Raw genomic sequence first — 27356 nt, 5'->3', positions numbered from 1 at the left:
TTCCAACTTACAATATGAAAAAAATAAGATCAATGAGTGTTCTGGAGATTATCAAAACACAGTGGAACTAAAGATGAAATTAAAGATCTAGTCTGCTTTATGTAAGACGTAGTGGAGGACCTTTGGATGGATTATAGTTTTTAGTTCTGGCTACTTCTACTCCCCTGTCCAAAAGCTTTGACCAAACACTTGGATCATGTTCACCCCCTGAACGTCTTGTGAAGACGGCTACATTTGTTCAGGACTTATACTCACTAAACATTCTGTTCTCTCCCACAAACAGCTTCAAGCTTAGTGGGATCTTGTTTTGGTTTTGTACTTGGGATGTGTCATTAGAAAATCATTATGATGGCTAACCAAAATCCAGGCTTTCGTAATTGCCTGTCTCTGTGCCTGCACTCTTTGAGACACACAAAACATCCTGTTTTATATCCCTCTCAGTTGCTTAAATGTGACTATTTGAGCAATGAGGTCATCATCTGTTCGCTGTTGTAACAGGGTTCTGCGCCATTCATGCTTGCAATGAAAATGGCTTTTAAATTCCATTTCATTCTTGAAACAAACTAAACAGGGTGCAACAGGGTGGATGGAAAGATAGATAGATACTATACAATAGTTAGATTGATATATTGATTGAATGGCTGATTTTCCTGTCATTCTAAATCAGATTCCAATTCTTCTACTCGTGAGTTGTTTACAATTGAGTTTAAATGTGATCTCATGAATTAAAAGAAAATAAATTCTTCAGTTCTGAATTTTGCACAACCCTGTGTTGTTATATGTTGAATGAATACTAAAGTGTTTGATATACAGTAGTATTGGTAAAGAATATTTAATTTCGTGCATGGAGCATGATGATTCAATTTAGCTAGAAGTCCGGTTTAAGGAAAACTGCTTAAAGAAATAAATTAATACCATTTATGCAATCCTCCCTTGGGGGATTCAGGTATAATTCACAAGTCCGTCCCTCATACATAAACGCAAGCTTGAGCACACACATGAATGCACCCACGCACACACATTTACTGCGGTTCACTGAGATCCCCTTCTTTCTTATTCTTATTCTCCAGTATGAGCATGTAGGGAGGGAGGGCAGGGAACTCTGCCAGACAGAGTCAGTTTTCGGCTCTGAGGGAGGACTTGGCTGCTGTTAGCAATGTCGGGGAGTTCAGAGAGCAGATACTGGTGTCTTCTTGTGGCCTTACGCATTACAGACAGTCCAGACCACAGAAACGTCCCTGGAAGCCCAATCATCTGTGAAGTTCGAGGTCTCGGGCTCTGCAGACATGACTTATTACAAGTTGAGACTCTTTTCTATGGCTCTTCTCATCTTTTCCCTGTTTTATGGGAGTAACTATGATATATTACGTTTGCCCTTTTCTTTCACATGCACACACTTCTTTTTAAATCCCCTCTTTCCCATGTATCTCTGCAAGCTTGGGATTTACATGCTAAAAGGTATCCCAGAGGACTTACGAAGAGTCACATGACAGCCTAAGTTCATTTCTTTGCATATGCGCCCTCACATAACTCCTAGTTTTTGGACATGACAGTGGATTTATGGGCATGTTTATGCATCTTATATCACTTTACAGTGGTTAGGAGAGCCCAGGGATGATTCAAGAAGGAATGCTGTGTGTGAATTGGTATTTTGTGAGTGTGCATGTGTGTTTGAAAATGATGCCACGGGTGTTGTTTGTGCACATTGTTTTAATTTAAATTCCATTAGTAAATTCTCTGAGGGGCAGAGTGCTTATTACTCAATTTAGACAAATGTTCTCAGACAGAAAACATTTTAAAGTAAGTATCTCAAGGTGCATCAGCTACAATGTGGGGCTGATGGCAGTCTATAAATTATCGCAATTATACAAGGCATTTAAAGTAGTGTGCTTCATTTTCCTTTGCTGTTCAAGTTAACACCTGGGTAGCGTTCTTTAAAAACACTAAAACAGTCCATCTGCTGTAGATGATAGTCTGTGTGGTTTTCTAATGGGAGACTGGAAAAGCTCTTTGTTTGAGAGCTTTAGGAGTTATCATTTAATGCAAAGTGCTAATAAACCCTATCCACCGCACATGGATCCATGACCCAGAAATGTGCTTTTTTATGATGTGGATATGATGTCACACTTCAGGGCTTCTGGTCTAGTAAGAAAGCAATAATATAAAAAAAATAAGATTGTTTTTTTTAAGTTAAAATATATAGTATCAGCGCAAACTGTGAGTTTCGTCCATTTTAGAGACTCATCAGAGAGGTCAATCTGTGTTGTTTAGATTTTAGATTTTTGAAAATGACAAATTAATGTTTTATTTGTATTTATAGGTAAATATTAAAGCCATGCATGTTTGGATGAGTCTACTGTATGTGTGTGAGTTTCAGCTATGTCACTGAATGTACTGGCAGAATAACATCAAAGATATATTTATCTCTGACGTACCTACCTTCCTGGGAGCTCGCTTAGTTGCTTTATGTTTTGAAGTGTCATAAAATATCATGGTTTTATCATGCAGTTGGTGATGAACTATAGTAGATCAAACATGACCAATCTGTATTTCTTCTTATACAATATTTGCTGATAGACTTACCAGTTCTTGCAAATACCCAAAAAGTGATATGCTCAAGCTCCGGCACCTGCTTCCAGCAGCTTGTTGAGCATGTTGAAAATTATCTAGAGGTTTAAAAATATTCTTTGACCTGGGAACAATATATGTGTGTGTGCGTTTGTCTGTTCTGGAGGCTTTTTTTATCTTCAAACAAGCCCTAATAACAGCCTATTTGAGGGTGCCAGAGGCTGAGGTTGTGACCCCAAAAAAACAGAAGCAGGTCATTGTCAGGGTGATCCGTCCTCGCTGTGTGGGAAAAGTGAACAAATTCTTGCTATAAATGCTTGTAATGCTAATCCGCAGCTCTATTTAAAAGCATTTAACTCTGTTCTTGCTGTTCATTTCATTATATCTGAGAAACACCTGGATGCATAATTGGCCGTGCCTGAAAAAACTGGAAAAAGAAAATGCTATACAAATATATCCAAACACCCAATTAGACCATTAATGCAGTGAGAATATTATCTCAAAAACGGCTACTGGAAACATTGTCCGTTACAGCTTCCAAGATTATTTTGCTTTTTTGGAACGTGTTTCAATTAACATCTCATCACATTTTTGAATTCACTGGCTTTCTCTTCTCTAGTTCAGAACATATTGTATTGTGCGGCTGATGGTGATGTTTAGTGGCTTATCTTTAAATGTTGTAGAACATGTTCTCAATTCCCTTTTAACAATTCTCATTTGGTAGTTTTTTATGTAAATGAGAATGGCCTTAAGTGTTGCCAAAATATACTCAAGAAAAAAAGGCTAATGAAGACAATCAGAGAAAAGGACAAGGAATGATCTGTCTTCAATTGCAGCATTATAGGGAACAAGAAAGAAAAGTAAAAATTGGGGTGCACAGTTTTGTTTTTCATGTAATGGCTGATTCGATTATAAAAAGCTTGTTTCCGCCATGGAATAAAGCAAAGATAATTGCGACTTTTTATCTCAAGATTCTGACTTTTTTTCTTTATATCTCAGAATAAAAGTCGGAATTGTGAGATAAAAAGTCGCAATCATTTTTTTATTTTCAAATATATTGGATAAACCTACTAAAATCTACTTAATTCTGACTAAATAAAAAAATAACACTAAACACTCAAATCAGTCTTTTTAAATGCAGGATTTTGAATGCAGAAACTCAGAAAGTGAATTTGGGCATCACAACGTTTATAATGTAGGCTACAATATGAAAACTGAATATTCATTTTGGGATTTATTTAATATTACTTTAAAAAGATTATTTTTCAAGATGAACTTTAAATGAGCATTAGTAAGAAAGGCCCTGTTTGCACCGGGTATTAAGATGTATTTTGGTCGATCTGATCACAAGTGGACAACTCTTAATAAGGTTTTTGTTAACTGGGTCCAAAGCTTTTTGAGCTTGTCAACTTTCGACCACTTCTAGGTAGTCTCAAACGCATTTGACCGGATTGCTTTCGTTGTGTAAATGCTCATGTTGTCATGTGAACTCTCCGCCTACTGACCTAATGCGTTAACATTATGGGAAGCACGGTAGCCAGACGGGATTTAAACTTTGTTGGCTGGAGACCCAAGTTTGGTTTGAAGATGAAAAACATACCAAGCACAATGTTCTCACCATTCCTGATTTCTAACATACACTCACTGCATTCGGCTTGGTCTTAAAGCTATCAGAGCAGAAACCAAAGGTGATGTTTTTTTTTCTATCTTCTCCGATCGTGTTACTGTTCACATGTAAATTGCGTGAGCTTATTTTGTCCATTAGATGAAAAGATCTGGAAAAAAAAACCCCATAAATTTATCTGCCCGTAGACCCTCTCCTCGAAGAAATCAGGAGGACTGAAGTGGTTGAAAGTGGACAAAAGAGACGTATTAAAACACCTGGTAAAGAAATAAAGAAAGATCTTTCTAATAAATATAACCTTAATACTATAACATTTATTCTACATTCAATACTTTCCTCTCATGACATGATTAGGTTTATCCATCATGTTGTCTTTACCTGGGTTCTAACTAGGTCAATTGCGACACTAGAGACTTCAGTAAGTGCTTCCCTCTGACAATGCACACAGATACAGAGAGAATGAGAAAGCATATAGATGTGTGCGTGTGTGTGAGAGAGAGAGAGAGCCCTGGAGCAATCACTGTCTCTCTGAAAGATGAACCTCCTTCAACCTGCCAAGATATGCCTAGGAGAACTGCTCAGACAGAAGGTGAGACACTGTCTCTCTCAAACCCGCACTAGAGAGACACTAACTAACAGCTGCATTGAGACTGTAGTGCCATTCAGTTACTATCATTACTTCTGCATCCAGCTCACCTGTGGCGTTGATGGGAAAGTATTTGGAAAGGATTGTGTGAGCTGTGTTCATCCATCTTTACTTTTGGCGCGACCCTCAGTCTTTCTCATCTATGTTTTGTATCAGTTTTCTCCCGATCAACCTAAAAAATGTGTTTGTCTGCAGGTAACACTGAGGTTTTCCATTTTTAGCTGAAACGTGCAGGCTCAGTCAAGCTCTCACTTTATAAGCGAAACCGCAGCGATGTATCAGAACGGTATTAAAAACCAAAAGCGATGGGATTCATCAAAAATGCATTATTCTGAGCTGTTCCCATGAGGCTTTCTCTAATGGAGCTCTTGGCAGAGTAATAAACTTAACCTCTTGACCCTACATTGAGTTTCAGTTTCATAAGAATCACTTAGAAAAGGGTGCATGGGACTCAGACAGGCGTGGGCTCAGAAAGGGAGGCCTGTTCTTTGTTCTCTGTTCTTTGTTGTTTTTGTTATTGCCGGGGGTGTGCTGCATTAACTGAATTATGGTGTCTAAGTCTTGCGTATAATTTTTTTTCTTCTGAATATCCTGATTATGCTACATTTTGGTTTCTTATTTTAGACCAAACACATTTGTTTGTGATGCCAGGGTGCAGCAGACGCTGTCTCAGTGTGGTTTTTGTCAAGGTGGCGGTGCATCCCAGCATCTTGTGCTGCGGCGCTGGATCTAAACTGTCACAGTGAGAGGAGAGTGGAGGTGACAGCAGCAGGGCTAAATATAGAGACCCTGCACTCCTACACCCCCTCTCCTCTCTTACTTTCTCTTCTCTGTCTGTCACTGACAAAAATACTACAAAGTACCTTGTTACTATCATGGATTTTTGTATCTTGGTATTATTTGAAGTACCATGGTAATCATTCAGAACCATGTTATGTATCAAAGTACCACTTATGTATCTGTCACTTTAACTTTAGTATGTCTTTTGGACATGTACTAAACCTATACTGTGATATTTGGACATGGTATCATGTACCATTCTTTGAAGTACCTTTGAGTCCCATGTAAATACAATAGTACATGGACAGTGTTAATTTAACATTATTTATGCACTGTTAAAGCATTTATTAATAATTTTGATTAGCTTTTATTTTTATATTTTCATTTTAGTTTTAGTAATTGTCATTGAATTATTTGTTTTTAAAAAATACTTCTATTCAGTTAGTTGGCAAGGCCATGGAAGTTTTTCGTCTTATATACAGTATATAAGATGTATGTGTGTGTAGGAAGAGTTCAGATGCAAAAGCCTCTAGAATGATAATTTTTGTCAAGCTCGTATATTTAAGTTCAGTTAAATGACAATTAATAGGTCATTTTCATTGTCATTTAAATTCATTGAAATTACTGAACTTAAATATACTAGCTTGATAAAAATGATCATTCTAGAAGAAATTTTCAGATGGCATAAAGAGGCTTTTGGCATAAAGAGGCTCTTCGTATGTGTGTGTATGTATGTACTATATACTATTGATTTGTTTATTTTGGTTTAGCTTTATTTCAATTACTGAATTTTTTTTTCTAAAGTTTTATAAATATTTTAGTTCACAAGAACAATACTGTACAACCATTCAATACCGCTACGATTTTACTCAATTATCACCAAGAAATTACATTCAATATATTAAAAATATATATTGTCAAGCCATACAGTATATTGGAAGTACCATGGAATGTGAGTTCTACTCTCAATCTACCATGGTACTGCCAGTTTAAATCTCTCTGCTTGTCTATCTGTCCATCTGTCCATCCTTTTAGTTATTTTTTCTATCTTCTTGTATTTTGTGCTGTTCTCCATCAATTCCCATTTCTCTATTTCATCATCTCTTGGTTCTCTTCCTTTAGCTTTATTTTCATTCTCTTCACTCCCAGGGGAGGTGTCTAACATGTCACCCTCTGAAGGAGTGTAGAAACGCTCCCATGAGACGAGAAAGAGTGCAGACATTCATTTTGAGTGAGGTCTGGGTCACGGCTCCTCAGATGAGTCACTCATTGGGTTAGTTGTGGGTGTGTATGGCAGAAAGAATTTCTCATTTTGAGAAAACCATCCTCTATGCAAGGAGACTCTGGGTAATACTTCTCATTTTTAAAATATGTCACGTTGTGTTGGATGTCAGGACCAGTCGTGAGAGAAAGATGGCTGCTACGGATGCAATGTTTGGCCTTTTTGTGGTTTAATTGACAAATCAGTTTTACGGCTTAATTACCAAATGATCTTGAGTTTTTCAATGATCATTTTAATCTGCATGTTAAGGCCCGTCAGAGCGCTGCTCGTATGTGTTTGTGCTTTACAAGTGATTCCTTTTGTGATGCACTTTAGAACCAGCTGCTGGTTGCTTTCCTAAAAAAACACAAAAAAGAATTCTTGTAGACAGTAATGAGATTAAATGAAAGTGACTTTTACTTGGATGTTTCTTGAAATAGATGTAATCTCACATTATGTAGGGTTTCAGAAGTTAGTTTTCAAACTGCTCAGATTTGCTATGATATCAAAGTCTGCAGTCAAAAGAGAATATTACTCAGTTATCAAATATCTTGACTAAGGTATCTGAATTATGCTTTTCCACATTTTAGAGCTCTGCTGTTACTGCATTTCAATAATTCTTTAATTTGTGTCTATTTTAATTTCTCTTATGAAATGGAAGTTGTGATTTTTATTTTATTTTATATTGTGACATATATCCAATGACTTCTTGATCAAGAAAAATGTAGGGTGGGACTTATATATATTATTTCCATGAGAAATTGATTGGATGGTTGGATTGTTGTGGTTTGCTATTGCTGTGATCTCATGTGAGTGACAGGTTGCCCCGCCCTCTCACCAGTAAACACTTCATCATAATAAATACTGCAATATTCCATTAAAAAATAAGGATTGTCTGTTTGATTTCAAGGTGACTTTTAGGAATTTTGGAAAAAACATATGAGATGTAGTTGATTATGTAAAGGGAACATCAACAGCAATACATTTTTCATCTCAGTTTTCTTTCCATGTGGCTACAAAATACATCGTGTTTTCTGTTTCTGTCTGTAAAAGACCTTCTTTCTCTGGAAGCACAGAGATTTTTGTCAGTCATAATTTTTTTTTCTTATCTCTTCTTGTAAAACAGCCATATTCACAGCACTCACACACTCATGCTTGTCTTGTAACACTCATCTTCAGCCTGCGTTTTATCATAACCTTTCTCATGGCTAATCGGCATTCACATTCACTCGTTTCTGACACTATCACTCCCCTCATGTTCTATTTTCTATCTGTCTGCAGCTCCTCATCTCTAATACACTGTTTCCTTTCAAAGGCATTTGAAAGCGTCAGGAGATGGCTGCCTTGTTACAAAACCACCTCAAAACTAAAGGTTATTCGGTCTGGATAAATGGTTGCACTGTCAGCCAGTTTGATGTGTTTCTTTCTGGAGTGTAACACAGGGGTTTCTGTAACCTAATGCAAAAACTCATGCAGAGTATCAAAACATTTTTCTATTGCTGTTGGAGAGCAGCTTTGGGGGAAAAGAGGCAAATCTTCTCACTTGTCACTTTGAGAAACAGGCAGGGTTGGTGTTCTGCACTTAAACAAGACAAAGATGCTCTGTTTGTAAGTTTCTGTGTGTGTGATAGTGTCTCTTAGCCCTCCCATGCTGCTTGTGTTTTGTGAGGACAGATGGAAATGTGTCAGAAAGAAAATAACCTGATATATGTTTCCTGACTTCGCTACTTTAAAATGTCCCATCACTCTTTAGACTGAAAATAGGAAAGATCAACTGTGCTGCAACTTTTTATAATTGATAAATGATGCAAAAATATAGGTTACAACATAATGTGATTTAATAAAAAGTTTAAAAGCAGTTTAAGGTTTACATTTACATTTTTTGGTCGTAAGATTTTTTTAACGCTTTGAAAGAAGTCTCACCATGGCTGCATTTATTTAGTCAAAGATGAAGGAAAAACAGTAATATTGATGTGAAATGATGCATAACTGGTGCCCGCTATGTTGCCAAATGCACGCTAAACTCAGCACATGCACAGATGGAGTTCACTGCGTTCATTCGCTGTGAACTGAGACGCGGAGCTGATCGCGTGAGCGAAGCGCGCACTTATCTCTGCGCAGCGCAAACAGGCAGTCTTTTGCGATTTGATAAAGACACGAAGCCTTATCGAGCTTTTGATTTTAGTTTGTTTGACAGCAATGGTGCAAAACACGACATTAAAGACATTAATTTTATGTTATTATGAGAAGTTTAAATATATTTTCGGGCCACCACAGTCTTAATGAATGGGAAATACTGAAATGTATTTGTGGCGGTCAATGTTAATATTGTGGCGGGCCGCCACAAATAAATGGGAAGCACTGAACAAAAAGTTTAAAAGATCAGTATTGATTTGAAATAGAGTTTTTTTGTAACATTTTAAATGTCTTTATTGTCATTTCTGAATGCTGAATAAAAGTGTTAATTCCTTTTAAAAAAATCGTATTGACCCAAACACAAGTAGTACATATGTGTTTTTTTTTGTTGTTTTTTTATAGAAATGCATCTTGCATTATTTCCTAAGAGGACACACCAACAGCCATTCTCTGTGCACAAATTTATTTTGAGTGGATATTACTGAATATAATATTGAGTAGCTGTTGCAGCCCTAAACTAAACTTTAGTTACAGTAAAATGTAGTGACAACCGTTCTGGTGAGCCTTAATTGCTCAGAGAGTGTGTTGTCTCGTCCTATTGTGGTCTTTTGCCGAAAATGAAGAAAGAGAAAGACTGTGTGGTCCACTGTGAGTTGATTCAGTAAGACGCACCATCATTCAGGTCTGTTTATAATGAGAGGTTACAATAGGTTTTGTCAGCAGCCAGCTTTGCTGAACCCCAGACCTGGACCCCCATGACACCTTCTGTGCAGTTAGGACAGCTGTTTAACAATGTGAGAAATGTAGACATTGGAGACACATGCAAGACAAGTGTGGTCAACAGCAACAGTTAAATCTTATAGGAATAGTTCACCCCCAAAAAATGTAATTTAGACCCTAAAATTTTGGGATCTGTACGATTTTTTTTTTTAATGTTTTTGAAAATCTCTTATGCTTAACGAGGCTAAATTTATTTGATTAAAAATGCAGTAAAGAATAGTAATACTTTGAAATATTATTACTATTTAAAATAAATGTCTTCTATTTTAATATATTTTTAAACGTAATTTATTCCTGTGATGGCAAAGCTGAATTTTAAGCATCATTACTCCAGTCTTCAGTGTCACATGATCCTTCAGAAAGCATTCTAATATACTGATTTGCTGCTCAAAAAACATATATTGTTAATATCAATGTTGAAAAGAAGTTTTGCTGCCTAATTTCAGAAATTCTTTGATAATAGAATTTGACAAAGAAATCTATGGTAACATTATACATGTCTTTACTGTCACCTTTGATTAATTTAATGGATCCTTTTGGAATACGATTGTTTTTCTTTAAAAAAAAAAACTTACTGACCCCAAACATTAGTGTATATGATAAAATGATACAAACATTAATTATCATTTACTCAGTTTTGTTTTGTTTTTTCAGTGGAGCATGAAATGAAAATTTTTGAAGATTTGAAGAATTTAGTGTGTGTGACTTTTAAGCTCTTAAAGGGACAAAAAAAAAAAACAGTCATAAGAACCACTTTTATGATTATCTTTTGTGTGTGTTGCATGGAAAAAATATGAACACATTCTACATTCACGTTGTCCGTTTTTGGGACTGACAACTGCATTTACTTACGGTTGGGAGTTTCAAATTTTGCCTTTTACACAGCAACTTACGAACAGCGTCTCAAAATAGTCTGTATGAACGTGTGCAACAGGAGTCAAGCCTGTATTCTCTTACACGTAATCATAGTGACAGTGACCGAAGTAATATCAAAGATTGCCAAGGTCCATAAATCTGAAAAGCGTATCACTTTTGACAAGACAAGAGTCCAATAGAGCCACTAGTTAATCCTTCAAATCTTCATTAACCGACAGCAGCTTTTATATCTGGGTGGAGCATTTGAGTCGTGCGTTGAACAAAAAACTGATGGAAGCAGCTTTGGTGGAGAACAGTGACCTGATCTAAAACCTTCAGATGACACACAGCTCATGTCTCTGTAAGTTACCGAAAACACACATGAAAACTCGCAACACACATGGTAGATAAGTGCTTGTGCAGGGCAGAGCGGCTCTTTCATGACGTGACAGACAAATAGTTGTCCAGTCTGGTTGCGTTCACACAGCCCGGGTTTTTCCAGAATGGGGCTGTCCTGAAAATTTCTGGGTGTGAGTTCGGTTATAGAGTGCGGTTGTCACTCCGTTAAATAACTGAACTGTGTGTGAATGTAACCTTATTAATGACTCAAATACAGGACTCACAACCATATTCCGCTGCTGTGTGAACGTGGCCACAGATTCATAATGACAATGAGGGTGAATAAATTATTTTTTTAATTTTTGGGTCAACTGTCCATTTAAGGTCAGATTGTTCCACAGTGGGCACATATAGGAGAGCAGAAAGGTGGGTTTTACTAATAATGTCCCCCCACAAAAAATTGTGTGTGCTTATTACGATTTATGCGTGTGTGTCTGTGTGCACTGCATACACCTTTTCTATCAGCAAAGACAATGCCTTTCCCTTGTGTGTCTACTGGTTTGGTTGCCATGGCAGCATTTATTTTGTTACCTGTCACTGCGTTATGGCAAATTTCACCTGTTATTTGATGGCTATGTTTTTGTCAAGTTCTTGGAAATTGCTAAATTCACCCTTTGATCTCACCGATTGGGGGAGGTCTTTTTAAGTATTGCCATGGGAGTGACAACATAAACGTTCATTCTTGGCAGACAACAGTGAGAAGATGAGTTGTTACATTCCCCAACACACACACAAACCAACAGAGAAAGAGAGATTCTCCCTCCAGATGTGGTCTGGGTGTGGGAGTTACATCCTTGAGGTTACCAGACATGCTCGACCTTAGAGGGGTGCGAGGTCAAGGGCGCCTCTCCCTTCATGTTGTTTTAGACTGCCATCATTTATTACCATCTGTCAGTCAGGCACAGACTTTAATACCATGGCAGTACTTAGACTCAGACAATGACCTGTGCTGACACACCAAAGCATCATGACAGAGGAAACAGAAGGAAAGTTAGCCAATCACAGAGCAGGGACGCCACTGGATGGAGGGAACATAATGTGAATTCACAACAGGGGTTATGGGGTGCTAAAAGTAAAAATGTGTCAATCATTGACTGGCTGGCATTTCTCCATCATGTTAGAGGACAGAGAAGGACAGAAAAGAGAATGAGACCAAAAACAGCATTTGTTTTTCCTTAACCTGTTAACAGAAAGGTATTAATAAAATGTATTTTTAATGTTTTATATAATATATATACATATATACACAAAGACCAAGTTTATAAAGATTTTGTGGTCACCAAGGCTGCATTTATTTGATTAAAAACAAGTCACACATATTGTGAAATTGTATTACAATTTAAATGATCATTGTTATTATCAATGTTGAAAAAAGTTTTTGCTCCTTAATATGAGGACACCATAATACATTACCATTTAAAAATTCGGGGTAAGAAAAAAAGGAGAAAAAAAGTTAAGAAGCATTAAATTGATCAAAAGCGACAGTAAAGACATATGCAGAGTTTCAGAAGATTTCTACTTCAAATAAATGCTGTGTTTTTGAACTTTTTATTCATCAAAGAATCCTGAAAAATGGCTTCACACTTTCCATATACTACGGGTTGCACAGACTAGTCGAGTAATGATCTGCCATGGTGCTTTAAATGGATACTCCACCCAAAAATGTAAATTCTGTCATCATCATCTCACCCTCAAGTTGTTGCAAACCTGTGTGAGTTTCTTTCTTCTGCTGAACACAAAGGAAGATATGTTGAAGAACGATTGGAACCAACCAGTTGTTTTGCACCATTGACTTCCATAGTAGAAAAAAATACTATGGAAGTCAATGGTGCCAAAGTTCCAATCGTTCTTCAAAATATCTTCCTTTGTGTTCAGCAGAAGAAAGAAACTCATACAGGTTTGCAACAACTTGAGGGTGAGTAAATGATGACAGAATTTTCATTTTTGGGTGGAGTATCCCTTTAAAGCACCATGGCAGATCATTACAGTCGACTAGTCTGTGTATCCCTTTAAACTTGACGTCGACTAGTTGCTGATCATGGCCTATAGAGGGCGCAACAGGTTGAAATCTTTGAAGTCCACTTTTACGCTCCGTTTCCAACCATTAAAATGACAAGTAAATGCATAATCCGAGAGCTCTCCACAATACATGTTTGATTATTCTATCCGGATGCTCAAAACATATCAGGTGAATGCACTTTTTAAACAGCTTATTGTACACATAAGTTAATCACTGTTCTAAACGAATGCGCTGCTTCATTGTTACACACATTGGTCGCACACCACGCACAGATCGCTGCGCACAGAATCATTCAGTAGCGCAGAAATGTATTGTCAACACGGTTCTGTGATTTATCAATAAAATAGCTTAGAAACTGAGAAGTTCTAGCATATATTTCTTAGTAAATAAAACCCATTGCTTGACTATTAGTACTAGAGAGATGCTGCTTATTGAATGTGATTAGAAATGCAATATCACAAGTAGAAATGCTGTTCTGAACAGTTTGAGATACATTGAGTAACGTAACATTGCTGTTATCACAAAAAGCTTTAAGCAAAACACCAGAAGAACCGCTCTGTGTCTACAAGCAACACACAGTGGTGGTGTTTGAATCAGTATTTTTGAATAAATAAGTTGAATAAATGATTAATTGACTCACTCATAAAGCCAGTCACTTGTTTCGTTCTGAATGAATCAGTTTGAATAAATGATTCAATGACTCACTCATAAAAGCGATATGTATGATTTTACTCTCAAGACCAAACAATCTATGCAAATTAATTGACTAGTACTCTGTAACCAGTTGTCTCAATCGCTTTTAATTTTCGTTTCAGTGGATGGGGTTTTAGGAGAAACAGTACCATGAAATACCTTGGAAATTCTTTGATATACCTTGAAGTACCATGTAAATATCAATGTGTTAGATGAGTATGTTAATCAGTATATCAAAGTACCATGGTATTGTCGTCTGATACCAGCACTGTTACCTCCACGATACTTGTTTTGTACGGGATATTTGGGGGGGAAAGTCTGCTGGAACCATATGACCGTTTACATAATGAGAGCGAATAGGAAACCTGATTTCACTGCGCTTGCTTGTTAAATGTTGATTTAGTGCTTTCTAAAGCATTTACAAGTTAGAATGAATTACATACCTGACAATTTAATGATAGTGTGGATAAGAGGTAACAATCATAATCATTGGAAGCACACTGGCAATCTACTCGTATGTTTAATTCAGTGAGAGTATGCATCTGTGCGTGTCTCGGCATCTCTCAGGTACGTTTTTCCTCCAGATGTTCCTCGTCACTTCAGAGGAATGGCACATGTGGGCTGGAGAGTTAGACGGGTGGGAAAGATGTGCTTGTGGTTCTGAACCAAATTCAGCTGGAGTCTCGAATGCCTTTACATGGTGTGTAGTAGATTGTGTATGTGTGTTTGTGAGTGTCTGAGATGAGACTGGAATTGTTGGTGTCGTCAGTGGTGGCAGCGAGCTGTCTGCTCGTTGTTGTGTGATGAAGTGATCTCATGCTCATTAAAGGCAAAGTTTGTTTAGGAGGTAAAAGAGATGATGCCGTTTTCCGTTCTTCCTCTATTTTTGTAAGTAAGGGGTTGTGAATGTAGACGGCCCTAAGGCTGCACTGGTTCTTCTAGACTTGGCCGCTGTCTCTGTCTGTCTTTCTCTGTCTGTTCTCTCTTCTTCTTGTCCCCTGCTGTCTCTCTCATTCCTCTCTTTTTTCTGTTGTCCATATGGAAATCAATGAATTGTAATTTATTTATTTACATATTATATATTTCTTTATATAACTTTATAAATCTAACTGATATTTTTTAAAATAATTTTTCATAGTTTGATATAATTATGTATTCCATCCAATGAATTAATAGTGAGGTCTTGGGATGAGGTCAGTTCCTGTCCATGCACAGGTGCACGTTTGCACAAAAAAAACAACAGATGAAACTTTGACTGACATGCTGATATTGCTATAGTGAAATATTGCTGGCTACAATTACTCTGGAAATGTATTTTTAATGAAAAAAAGATTGTCCCTTTGCTTCTTACACAAGAAGGGAATACTCTTGACTATCTTTCAGTCCCAGACATGAGTTCTTATCTTATGTGGATATAAATTGATGTTGATAAGTGGGGTTTGTATTTGTAAACAAGAGATTAATACATTGATAAGGAGCTATTAAAATAATAATTCTATTCTGATACTTGTCATTTAACTATTTAAAGCAAGTGTCTCAAACTCAGCAAATAAAAATGTTTTATGATCATGAATTTTATCTGTATACAGTTATTTGGTAGACATATACAATGTACAACTTGACGGACGTGTAAATTCAACTTTATGTGTGTGAAAAAATATATATTATGCTACTGTTTAACAGTCCTTTTAAGAAAACTTTGAAATAATATTAAAGGCCAACGCAGACATTGATAATTGGTTTTGAATTATAAGCTATTAACACTTGGGTTGTGCTGTACAAACCTGGCTCACATAGTTTGAGACCCCTGATTTAAAATGTTCTTCTCAGATTAGTTTAACATTGCCACTATTAGGCATCAGATGAAAGTACTATTTTCTCAGAAGCATGTCAAATATGTCTGCAAGAGGAAGTCTTTTGGGATGGAGCCTGACATGAGATTTCATTAATTGCGGTCTGATTCAGTTCAGTACTTGGACAGGATATTGGATTATTTTCACCTCTGAAGACTTTTAGAGCCTCGCATAACAGAAACGTTAAAGCTATAAAGTTAAAATCATCACTCTTACAGACACATTTAGGTTAAAAACCACAAGCTTGAGTATTATCATCCCTCGATAGTTTGAAAAATAGCACAGGTCCAGATGATTTTTTCTTCTTTTTATAGTGGTGATTTACAGCTTGAATCTTGAGTCTATCAAACTGGTCCCATTGGAGACTTTGCAAAATAGATACACTAAACCATACCTTTTGCTGGAAAAAAGACACAACAGATGTGAAATTGGAGAGCAAGATAGATTTTGTGTGTATGTCCAAATCTTCAAACCGTCCCACAATTCATAGTCTTTTTGTGAGTCTCCTGTAAGCTGAGAACGCATTGACTCGATAACAAGATGGAAATGTAGATGGGATGTATTGGGGAAAAGAGCGTAATAGGATAAGAGAGGTGCATGCTGGAGAGACGCCAGGAGGAATGTGTTAGGTGTCTGTCTAGAGTCGGCTAACATCTGTTTCTGCGATTTTTGAACGTGATGTCTGCTCTGCCTGCTGATTTTGTTACAGAGAGAATCAAGTGAAAACATATTTACTGCTCTCCAAGCTGCTTCTCTGACGTGTGCGTGTGTGTTGGGAGGTTACCCGAGAGTGCCTTGTGTAATGGTTGACAACAAATGTCACTGTTGTCCAAGGCACTTAAAGGGATAATTCACTGTAAATGACCAGTCATCATTTATGTTATTCCAAACCAGTATGACTTTCTTTCTTCCGTGGAACATGCAAAAAAAGAAAAGAAAATCCATACAATGAAAGTCAATGGCGTCCAAAGCAACATTAGACCCCACTTCCATTGCACATTATTTATCATGTGGAACACAAAAGAAAGTTAAGTCATAAAAGTGTAGAGAATGAGTAAATAACAATTTTCATATACTGCACTCAGTGCATGGCGTGTATTTACATTTTTTTGTTGTTTGTTAGCATTCAATCCGCACATTGTTTGAAGTAGAGTGTTGGACAAACTCAAGCCCACACAGAATCTGCACAGAAACCGAAAACTCTGCAGATTGCTTCAGATTTTGAACATCCGTTATTAGTTATACACATTCCCTACCACTAGCGTGTTTGTTTATAAAAATTATTTGGATAAATTTGTGTATTGTAGTACTCTTAGCTCTGTTTAACACATTTGACAGCAGATTTAAACCCATTTCTACAGATTTCCTATCCAAAATAGCTGAGAAAATGTGAAAAAGTCAGCATGCTGTACAAGATTTATTTTCCATCTTTATCTGTTTAGTCAATTGAATAAACCAGTAATCGACAGTTTAACACAATAGCCTAGTTTAATGATTATCAGAATAGCTGTTAGCTGCAGCAGTTAGCTTTTTAATACAGACGTTTCTCAACTTTAACGCATGCTGACAATACTAAAAAGCAGCATTTTGACTAAGAAAACATTCCTTTTTTCAACAGTCCTGAGAAACCAAACGCAGAAAGAAAGACCTGTGTATTTGAACTTCCTTATCAAAATGTCACAATTAAGTCCTTATGTTGAGACTTTGCCTTACGATTTCCCACGTCATAACGTCTGAAGACTGATCATGTTGACTTTGCCAACGAAAGCATACCTTATGTATCCCTGTCATTTCATTTTTTTCTTGTTTTTCTTCACAGGTCGTTTATCACTAGCTTGTTTCATTTGGCTTGTGATTTCAATTAGTTATCCGAACAAGAGACAATCGCATTAGATAATTTCATGGCTGGTTCGGAGTTAATTGGCTGTAACATGGATTAAATGATTGGTCTTATTAAAACATGTAAGGTGATCTATTTTTATGGGGGCACATCTAACCTCTGGGACTATCTGTTGCAGATGTCAAACCAGCAAATGAAAGAAGATAAATAGGATGTTTTTTCTCCTGCACTGAAGCTTGTTAACTTTTTCTATTCACTGGCTGTGATTTTAAAGGCACTTTATTCTCTCGCTTTTCATGTTAATCTCCATCATGCTAATAATAGGAATTTAGCCACTTTGAGACACTCGCTATTCTGTTTCTTTCATCTGCTCCTTCTGTTTCTGCTGGATATTGTCAGCTAAAGTGCCTCTAGAAGAGCTGGTGTTGGACGGGGGCGCTTAGTGCAACAAAGGAAGAGCAGAACTAAAGAGAAGTTCAATGCCACCTCTCTGCGCAAATCACATGATCTTTGTTGTCAGGGCTCAGAGATCATAGGGTCACTGGAAAGAGCTGCCCACTTGTCTGTCAAATGAAAAAGAGGGCTTTAGCCCTAAAGCTCATGGTTGCCTTTAGTGGGCGGGGTTAGCTTGTCTGTCACCATGAACTGCATAGAGGCAGTAATCCATTGGCTTGTCAAGCTGTCAATCAGCTTAGCATTGGGTATTATGTATTTATGCAGAAGATAAAAGCGAAATAGAGACTGCTCTCTTAATCAGGGAATGTTTTTCAATATGCAATGACTTTGCATTTCTTTTTTTATTGAAATTCTTTCTTTATTGAAATTGAGTTGTTGTGGGCTAGTTTTCTCCATATACTTCTTGTCAGTGTCTAGAGGTGATGGCCATTTGCATTGCAATTAAGTCTAGCATGTTCAACCTGCCAAAGACCACTTTCATTGCTTATCACAAATTGAACCGGATTTATGTCATTCAGAGGAGTGAAAATATAGCTGTCTGTTGACAGATAGCTTCTCTATGGAAAATGTGGACAAATGGGATTTGAACTACATTTTTCATACTTTAAATGGTTTAAATGTAAACAACTTTGACTTTAAAATCCACTTTAATATTCAAACATGCGTTTAAATTATATTTCTGCTGAAAACACAATTGAACTATTTTTGTATAAAAAACTGTTAATTGACTGGTATTGCAGCTTTGCTAATATTGCTTATGTTTTTCCACATTTGTTAGTCGTTTTGGTTAAAAAGCTAAATTAATCATTTAAATGCAATACGGTTTATTATAGGAACTATTTCTGTGAAGTTGGCATCAACATGTTTGACTTATATATGCTATTTACCAAGTCAAGGAAATAGGAGACAAATATGATGTTTAGATGCAGTAGAATTTAACAGTTGCACACACATGCACATCTATAAAATGCAAAAACACAATAACATTTTCAGTATGTGTATAAACCTTTTATATTCTTCATTTCTACTTGTGAATTTATTCTAATTCATTGTCTTTAAGATGGCTTGCTGCCGCCAGCATCAGGCCTTATTAAATAGAGTCATTCCTCACAGGTTTTTTCTCACAGGCATTTGAGTGGCTTAAGTGGTTAATATGCATTTTGACTGACACCTCCTATATGGGGGGTGGGGCTATGCTTTCCAATTCTTATGGTCTCTCTCCCATGAGACTGAGCTACATATGTTAATGTGTTTCAATGTGCACACGTGTGTGTGTGTGTTTGTGTGTTTGTGCATGCGAGAGCATGTGAAACGATGGGAGACATTGATGCATATTGGTTGTTTTATTACACTGTATGGTGGCACTGCCATCTCACGCTGTGTCTTTGAAAGCTTCTGCTTTTGAAAAAGCATGGCAGGGTGCACCAGAGATTCAGTGCCTTTATAATAAATTAGTTTTGAGAATGTTATGGTCTTTAAATGATGCTGCACTGCACTGACAATTAGTGAGGGTGTAAATTTACTCAACCCACATCTTAACACCCACCTACACTGCTGTTCAAATTTTGGGTTCAGAAAGGTTTTTTGTTTCGTTGTTGTTTTTTTCTTAAAATAATTTAATAGCCTATTCTATTCGCCAAGGGTGCAGTAAATTGATCAAAAGTAACAGTAAAGACATTTATAATGTATAAATTATTCCTTACTTAATTATCAAAATAATTGTAAACTTTTTGTTCATCCTGAAAGAATGTATATTTCCACAAAAATATTAAGCAGCACACCTGTTCCTAACATTTGATAATAATAAAAAATGTTTCTTGAGCATTAAGTCAGCATATTACAATGATTTCTGAAGGATCATATAACACAGAATGCTGAAAATTCAGCTTTGCCATCACAGGAATAAATTGCATTCACAAATATTAAAATAGAAAACAGTTATTTTAAATTGTAATAATATTTCACAATATTACTGTTTTACTTTTGATCAAATACATTTAGCCATGGTGAGCATAAGAGACTTTTTTTCAAAAACATTAAAAAATCTTACCAACCTCAAACTTTTGAATGGTTGTGCATTAAGAGTTCTTAAAATGCATATTTTGAAACTTACACTTCATTACACTAAAAATGTGCAAAAATGTAACCTTTTCAAGCTTGTCAATGAGGCAGCTTTATAAAAGCTTTTCTTATAAAACCAAGCTCTTTTTTTCACACTAAGTGAATAATGGACTTTTTTTAAAGGAAAAGTTTACTTTACACAAAAATGAAAATGAATAATCCACTTATATTCATTGATATTCCAAACTGTTTGATTTTCTTCCATGGAACACAAAAGCAGATATTTAGCCGAATAACCAGGCTTCTTTTATTCTATAGAATGAAAGTGCTAAGTTATTTTTAGTAAATGTTGCCTTGTAGTCATTTAAATCATGATAAGGATAGGAACAGGAAGCAAAGCACACTTGACACCATTTAAGGAGGACAAGAAATTACTCTCCAACTTCTCATGAACTCATACTTTGTTTGAATATGCGAAAGGGTAAATGAGTTTAGAGCGACATTAAGATATGCAGACCAAGACCTTTTCATTCGTGCATGAACTATCCCTTTAAGACTGTTGCCTGTCACATGTTTTTACAGCTTTCACAATCAAGGCAAAGACAGAGACGAAAGGCACTCAATGAATGAGTGGACCGCAACGGCCAAATCAAAGCTTACAGGCTCTCTCACACACTCCTAATCAGCAGGCGAGCAGCGGCTGCCGCTTTCAGATGCTTGTTTCTCGCCTGTCACATGCCGTTAAGGTCTTCTGCTTGGTTACGGGTCGCTGTGACTATTCACTCCTGGGATGACCTCTTCCTTGTTTCCAAGCAACAGAGGTCAAGTGGATGTGTGTTGAGTATCCAGTAGACTGACCCCACCTTTAATGACCCACAGGCCTCTGGCTGGAGTGCCAGTGTGTATGAAAACCTCTGTGACCCCTTGACCCTGATCTAACTAACCAGCGTAGCCATTGTGTGTTGAATGGTTTTGTGGTGTCAGAGAGATGGCCACCAAACTAAAGCACAATGGAGGTGTGAAAAGACAGATTTTCACACCCCAGCAGGTTAATTTAAAAAGAGAGGATATTGAACAAACAAAAAATGCTTGCTTTCTTCCAGTGTTATTGAACATGCTTCTCGAGATAATCCTGATATTAGGACTACACCCTGCTATAAGGAACAAAGCTTCTGTAAATTTGTGATTTGGTAATCAGTATTTCACTTAACCAGATGACAATCTCTTCTTCAGTGAGGTCTCATGTCTTGTGACAGAAATACACAATATTGCGTGAGTGTGTTGAAATCAGGATAGAAGATTGAATGTCACAGCCTTTTCCATGTTGCTTAAACGCAAGTGTTTCTAATTCAAAAACACGTCAAGAGAAGACCAAGACAAAAGTAAGGTCCTTTTGTACGGCTGTCTGAAAGATTATACTTTCTGAATGGGTCATTCTTGGGTCATGAATGGGTCATGTTGTTGCAGTAGATGTAGCAATGGGCAATACAGTATATGAGGCTCATTTCAAATTTGTTCATGCAAAATATTCCTGCATTTAATATAGGAAAAAAGTATAAAACAATAACAGTAAATCTTTTTGAAAGAAATTAATACTTATATTTAAATTAATACTTAATTAATACCCAGGAAAAGAAGCAAAAGATAGAAAAATGTAAGTGAGAGTGTGAAAAAAAAAGAGATTGAGTGAGAAGAATCAGAATTATCTGTCATCTCTTCCCTGGTATGTAGACAGACTCACTGAAGAAAGAGAAAGAATTGATTGATTTTTCAATCAGGATGATTTTTTCTTTTTTTTGTTCCAGTAAAAATAAAAGCAAAATGTGTAAGATAATACGTCAAGGTTAATTGAATTTGTCTTTAATTCGATTTAATAATAATTTGAAATGTTTTTCACAGACCTCACAAAATTTTAGATTATGCTCAAAACAAGTGCAGCATTTTGTTAGTGATGTAGCAAATAAATACAATTCAATAAAATTCAAACTCAAGGTCTTAATATTGTATATCTATTTGTTTTTTCAAATAAATTCTTCTCGTTTCAAAGATAGTTTTGATATTTTTATGACTTTCGCATTGTCGCTACCATGATGGTGTGAAACATAGGAGGGAGGACCGATCTGGTGTTGAAACATGTTAAAAAGAAAAAAGATTAAAGGAGAGAAGGAAACAACAGATCTCTGATGGCATTTCTTGTTGGAATGCTTATTGAAAAGATTTGCCGCAACCATCAGATTGACCAATATGATAACGTTAAACAGGAAGAGGAGCTGCGCTTATCAGTGTCTGTTTGTTGACAACCTCATTTAAGAAGAACCATCCCTGTGATATCAGAAGATGTTGAGATAAACACCTCAAGGTCTTCTGATGAGTGAAAGCTAATCAGTTTCATCAGGCAGAGCAATGTTGGATGCATGCATAAGGAAACGTTTTTTTTTTGGTCACGAGAATTCTGAAAAGTTTGTTATGAATGGACTTGCCTGACTCATATTTGACATGCCGTGTAGCATGTGAAATTAAGTCGATCGCAAACATCATGCTAGGATTGTTTTTTGCTCACCGTTTTCCACATTTCTTTGGGTTTAACACCTAAGAAGGTTTGTTTAACTGTTCACCAAGGCTAAACCTGATTCTTCAAGCACATTAATCAATATGAATCAAGAATCTGAGGTGTTGTTTTTGGCTGTGTTCTATACACAAGGCGAAATGAGAAAGATCAGGGCTTACCAGACATACCATACATAATAGGCTGTCACATCAAATTCTGATGTAAAATAAATAGGCCTAACTATAGTGTATTATGAGCTGTGATCTTGTGAAAACACATTCTGACATCTTTAATAAGCTCTTTAAACTAGAGCAAGGACTTTGGGTCATCGCACCAAATGAAGCCGTGGCCTGTTAATTATTACCATGTTTCTGCTGTTAGGCTGCTGTTTGTGAGAAGGGAGGAATGAAGTTTTTCATCCCATTTTCAGAAACAATTCACTGTAGGATCACATGGGTCAGGGTAACACGCGGTGCTCGATTTGTCGTTGAGTGTGTGCCTGTGTCTGTGAGCGTGATCTATGACCCTCACTCTCACTGAAACTGTGGGCCAAAGCAAACAGTGGCTCCCATCACTCCCTGAGGCGAGACTCCCAAACAAAGAGATTCACACACACACCCCTCGCCTCTCTTTCTTCATCTGTGATATTTTGGTTATCTTATTCCTATTGTGTTCTTTTAATTCATCACTGTTCTCCCCAATTCACTCTTTCTTTTTCATATGCTTTATACGTTCTCCTCAGATGAGGATTTTTTTTCCCCATATAGGTCCATGGTACTCAACAGACTGCATGGTTATGAGTACAGTGGCTCTAAAAAGAATTTGGACACTTAAGCCACAATTAAACTTTATTTTTATATATATATATATGTTTGTGAATTATATATGAGTATATTTTATTTTATAGGAATATAGGACTTTTCAATCAAAATATTTCACAAATTGAAGGCTGTTATGAAACTATAAATGTGTTATTTGTCACTTTTTTTAGTTGTCGAATTTTGTTTATATAACGAACTACACCGGTGGTTATTCTGCTGTGTGAACTTGAGGGGAACGTCATCCTATACAAGGAACTTCATAGACAAGCTAGTTGAATATAATTTTAAAAAGTGGCTCAGGTAAGTGAAGTTGCTTCCAATAAAAACTCTAATTATTTTTTAGTAGATGCCACTTGGTTTGATATGTGACTCAAATGTCCAAAAGCTGTGTAAATAGCGATATCTATTTACACTAAGTGAAAATATCAGTATTTTCTTTGCAATAAGTAGTAGTAGTATACTTTATACTTTATACTATATAATAAGTGTAAATAGTAGTTAGATACTATTTGCACTCCAGTATTTTAGTACATTATAAAAAAGTATGCAATAATAACAAAGTGTAAAAGATTATATTTAATAAATAAATGCCGCATTATTGGGGACAATAAAGCCCCAACCCCTTTATTATTAAATAACCGTTTAGCACTTTAATTCCACTTTTCACATATTTTCTTCATATTTATTGAAAATAAATGCTTTCCGATCTGATATGCGATGGGAAAAGAGAGAAGAACGAGTTCGGCAAAAGGCGGATTAGAACTCTGGTCGACCGCGTCAAAAAGTATCTACAACGTGCCTTACTCCTACTTTTTAGTTTTGTGTGCAAAACATTCAATAAAACTAGTGAAACTATTTACAATGAGAGCTCATCAGTAAAAGTAGTATAATACTTTTGTATTTTAATTAATGGTAGCGAGAAAGAAAGGGAAAATGGGTTTGGAGGTCAGTCTTTATTTAACTTTTTTTTACAGGCCCACTTCAAAGATGAAAAGTTAAGTTAGTTTCCTCTTGGTTTGATATTTCGTTATTTAATGTAATGAAATACATGTATTTGAAGTGTGGATTAAGTGTCGAGATACATAGACCACTGTGTATATGTACAGTATATATTGTGGCCCTCTCATCTAAATAGTTTGAATGTGTCCCTCATGACTTCTGAGTTGGGAACTTCTACCACAGGTGGCACTCAGCAAGTTGTAAGTTTGTCAGTTTATTTTGCCCTTATTTGTCATAAGATTTTGATGGACAGATGAGAGAGAAGAAAAAAGAGGTTTTATCTGTGTGGTTCGATTAAATCCTTTACTTTAATCACCCTGCCCTGTCTTCCCAGAAGATAAGGGTAATGCAGTAATCCTCTGTCAGGGTTGAGGGCTGTTAAAATCAATGCCTCATACACACCGAACGTGACAGGAAAGTTTTCATTCGGTTAGATTGAATCACACACACAACTCAATGATAGCAGGCAGTGCAGGTAAGGTCTCTCTCTCCATTACATTTGGTCCACCGTCCTTCAACTGGTCACTCAAATCCTGGTCACTCAAATCCATGCGAGCTGTCAAGTGACAGCCCTTTGAAGCCAAGAGATAAGACCTAATCTTCAAGTGATCATTTAGGCTGGATAGCTGAAGGTAAAGAATAAAGATCTGTGTGTGTGTGTGTGTGTGTGTGTGTGTGTACGCGAGCGTGTTTCAATTTAGATCTCACTGAGTCCTCATAGTACTAAAAACTAGTTGCTCCAGAGACTAGATGTCTTTGCTGCTCTTATACACTCTTTTAAAGTCACCATGAAATCAAATGGGACAATTCTTGTTTTTTTTAATGGAATATTGCAGGATTGATAATAAATGATTTATACATGCACAATTGCACATCATTATAATTTAATTCATGTACTCTCAAAAAGCAGCATCTCTTTTTTTTCTCTGATGATGTGTTTAGTGGCGCACTCACATGAGATCGACCAATGGCAAACCACAATAATCCAATCAATTCCTGATGAACAAAATGAAGTCCCGTCCTACATTTTTTTTTCTTGTTTGAGAAGCCGTTTCACTCACAATAGGGAAGAAAAGGCTATCGCAACCTCTGTTTCATACCGACATTCAAATAATTAGTTCTTACAATTAAAGCAGGTTATAAAACAGTTAAAAACTAAAACTTTAATAAAAAATAATAGAGAAATAAATGTTTGAAGCCATGGCGCATGTGCTCTGACACAAGCCAGTTCAAATCTGGTTTACAACACATTCCCCCCAGCTTCAGGTCTGAGATGTTAAAGATGTTGGGTTATAGTGTGGCAGTACAAAACTCACTCTCATTAAAAATATTAACACTTATGTCATGGAAAAATGTTCACTTACCATTGCTATTCTCTTTATAGAGATTGTTACTTAACTGCATTATTAGTGCTGACAAAGACATGGCTGAGAACTTGTTGGAACATGGTGGACCTGCCCTTGTGCTTAATTAGAACTCTGAAAAGAGAAAGAGATGAGGAATTCTTGCTATGTGCCAGGAATGCCCACACAGGTAAATGAGATTTTATGTTGTCTGCGGCCCCGTGCTAAATCCCTTTGTATAAGAGCTGAGTAGATTGTGTCTTCTGATAGAACGTTCATATACTGGTACTTTGCAAAGACGAGTGCTTCTCTGTGGCTTGTGCATTCCTCTTGATTCCCAAACTTTCCAGTGAAACATTTGCCAAGCTTGACTATTGAATCTTGTTGTAGAATAACTTTTTGTTGTTGTTAAAATGTTAAAAAACCTAACTCCTATGATGATTAAGGGTGTATTCACACCTGCCTTGTTTGGTTCGATCGAATCGAACTCTAGTTTGTTCCCCCCTTGGTGCGGACCTTTTGGGCAGGTGTGAATACAGCAATCGAACTCGGGTGCGGACCAAACAACCGAACCGAGACCCAGCTGAAGAGGTGGTCTCGGTACGGTTCCAAACGAACTCTGGTACGGTTCGTTTATGGTGTGAACATGAACCGACCCAATTGCAAGAAAGCACTACGCCTTTGAGTTAACAGGCTTCCGTAGTCGGAGTTGCGTTATGGGAAAGTGATCTGTTGTAGCCTACTACATTTGATAAAATGAGTCGTGGTTTGACCTGGAGCTTCGAGTAGTAAAAGAACAAATATTGCAGTACGAAGTATCTCCATGCTGAGCCTTTTTTTGCACTTCCTGATTTCCCTACTTGAGAATCCTTGTCCAATGAATGGACAACCTTAGCACACGTGTGGTTTTGTTTACAAATTTTGGTTCACTTGCAAAAAGAGCAGTGTGAAAGCGAACCGTAAAAAAAAAAAAAAAAAAAAATTATTTGGTCCGGATCAAAGCAAGTGAACTATCGGACTTTCCTGGTGTGAATACACCCTAAGTCTGATTCCTTTTTGGGACAGTTGACCCAAAACATAATGTTTTAGGAAAAGTAAATTCTGAGATATTTTACGTAATTTTGTCTTGTTTGACTTTGTGGTTCTTTCTAAAGCAAAATTTCATGAATCATCATTGCTATACAAACCACAAACAATTACCAAGTCAAGAAAGTAAGCCGAGGCCACGTTTATACAATTTTAAAAGTGTTTTGTTACATCTATATAGACGACATCATGTACTTGCGGTTATATTACAGACTATTTCGTACATTTTGAAAGACATTTTTAAAGTCACTTTTCCAGCAATCAGAAATGATGTCTTTTTAAACTCTGATGATGGTGTTATGTGATCTGGTGTCTCTTTTTATTATGAAGTGGAAAATTAGACCTTTGTTTTTTTTTGGTCAAGACTTTCAGCACAGATCTGTTTCACAATTGAATGGTTGGGGAACTGTTACAGTAAGATTTGAAATTGAAATTTTGTTTGGCCATTCTTTGTTTTGTTTGCTTTGCCAACTATCTGCAATGCATTATTCCAACATTCTGCAGTTGATTCTCAGGTAGATCTTATCAGAGACAGAAGGCAATATGTTGTGTTAAGTCGTGGCATTCCATTCTCCAAAGGTTTCCTT

The 27356-nt window shown here is 36.6% G+C and overlaps 2 protein-coding genes across 3 annotated transcripts in view; one reads left to right on the top strand and one right to left on the bottom strand.

Moving 5' to 3' along the window:
* tnfrsf18 (tumor necrosis factor receptor superfamily, member 18) overlaps positions 1-27356 on the bottom strand; it is a 343660-nt gene that overhangs the window by 258058 nt on the left and 58246 nt on the right. The gene's annotated exons all lie outside the window — the stretch shown is intronic.
* sema3fa (sema domain, immunoglobulin domain (Ig), short basic domain, secreted, (semaphorin) 3Fa) overlaps positions 1-27356 on the top strand; it is a 44995-nt gene that overhangs the window by 2179 nt on the left and 15460 nt on the right. The gene's annotated exons all lie outside the window — the stretch shown is intronic.

This window comes from Rhinichthys klamathensis, unplaced genomic scaffold (assembly GCF_029890125.1).
Source record: "Rhinichthys klamathensis goyatoka isolate OS25496 unplaced genomic scaffold, OSU_Roscu_1.1 h1tg000109l_1, whole genome shotgun sequence".
Lineage (NCBI taxonomy): Eukaryota > Metazoa > Chordata > Actinopteri > Cypriniformes > Leuciscidae > Rhinichthys > Rhinichthys klamathensis.
This window is presented reverse-complemented; position numbering and strand designations above follow the sequence as displayed.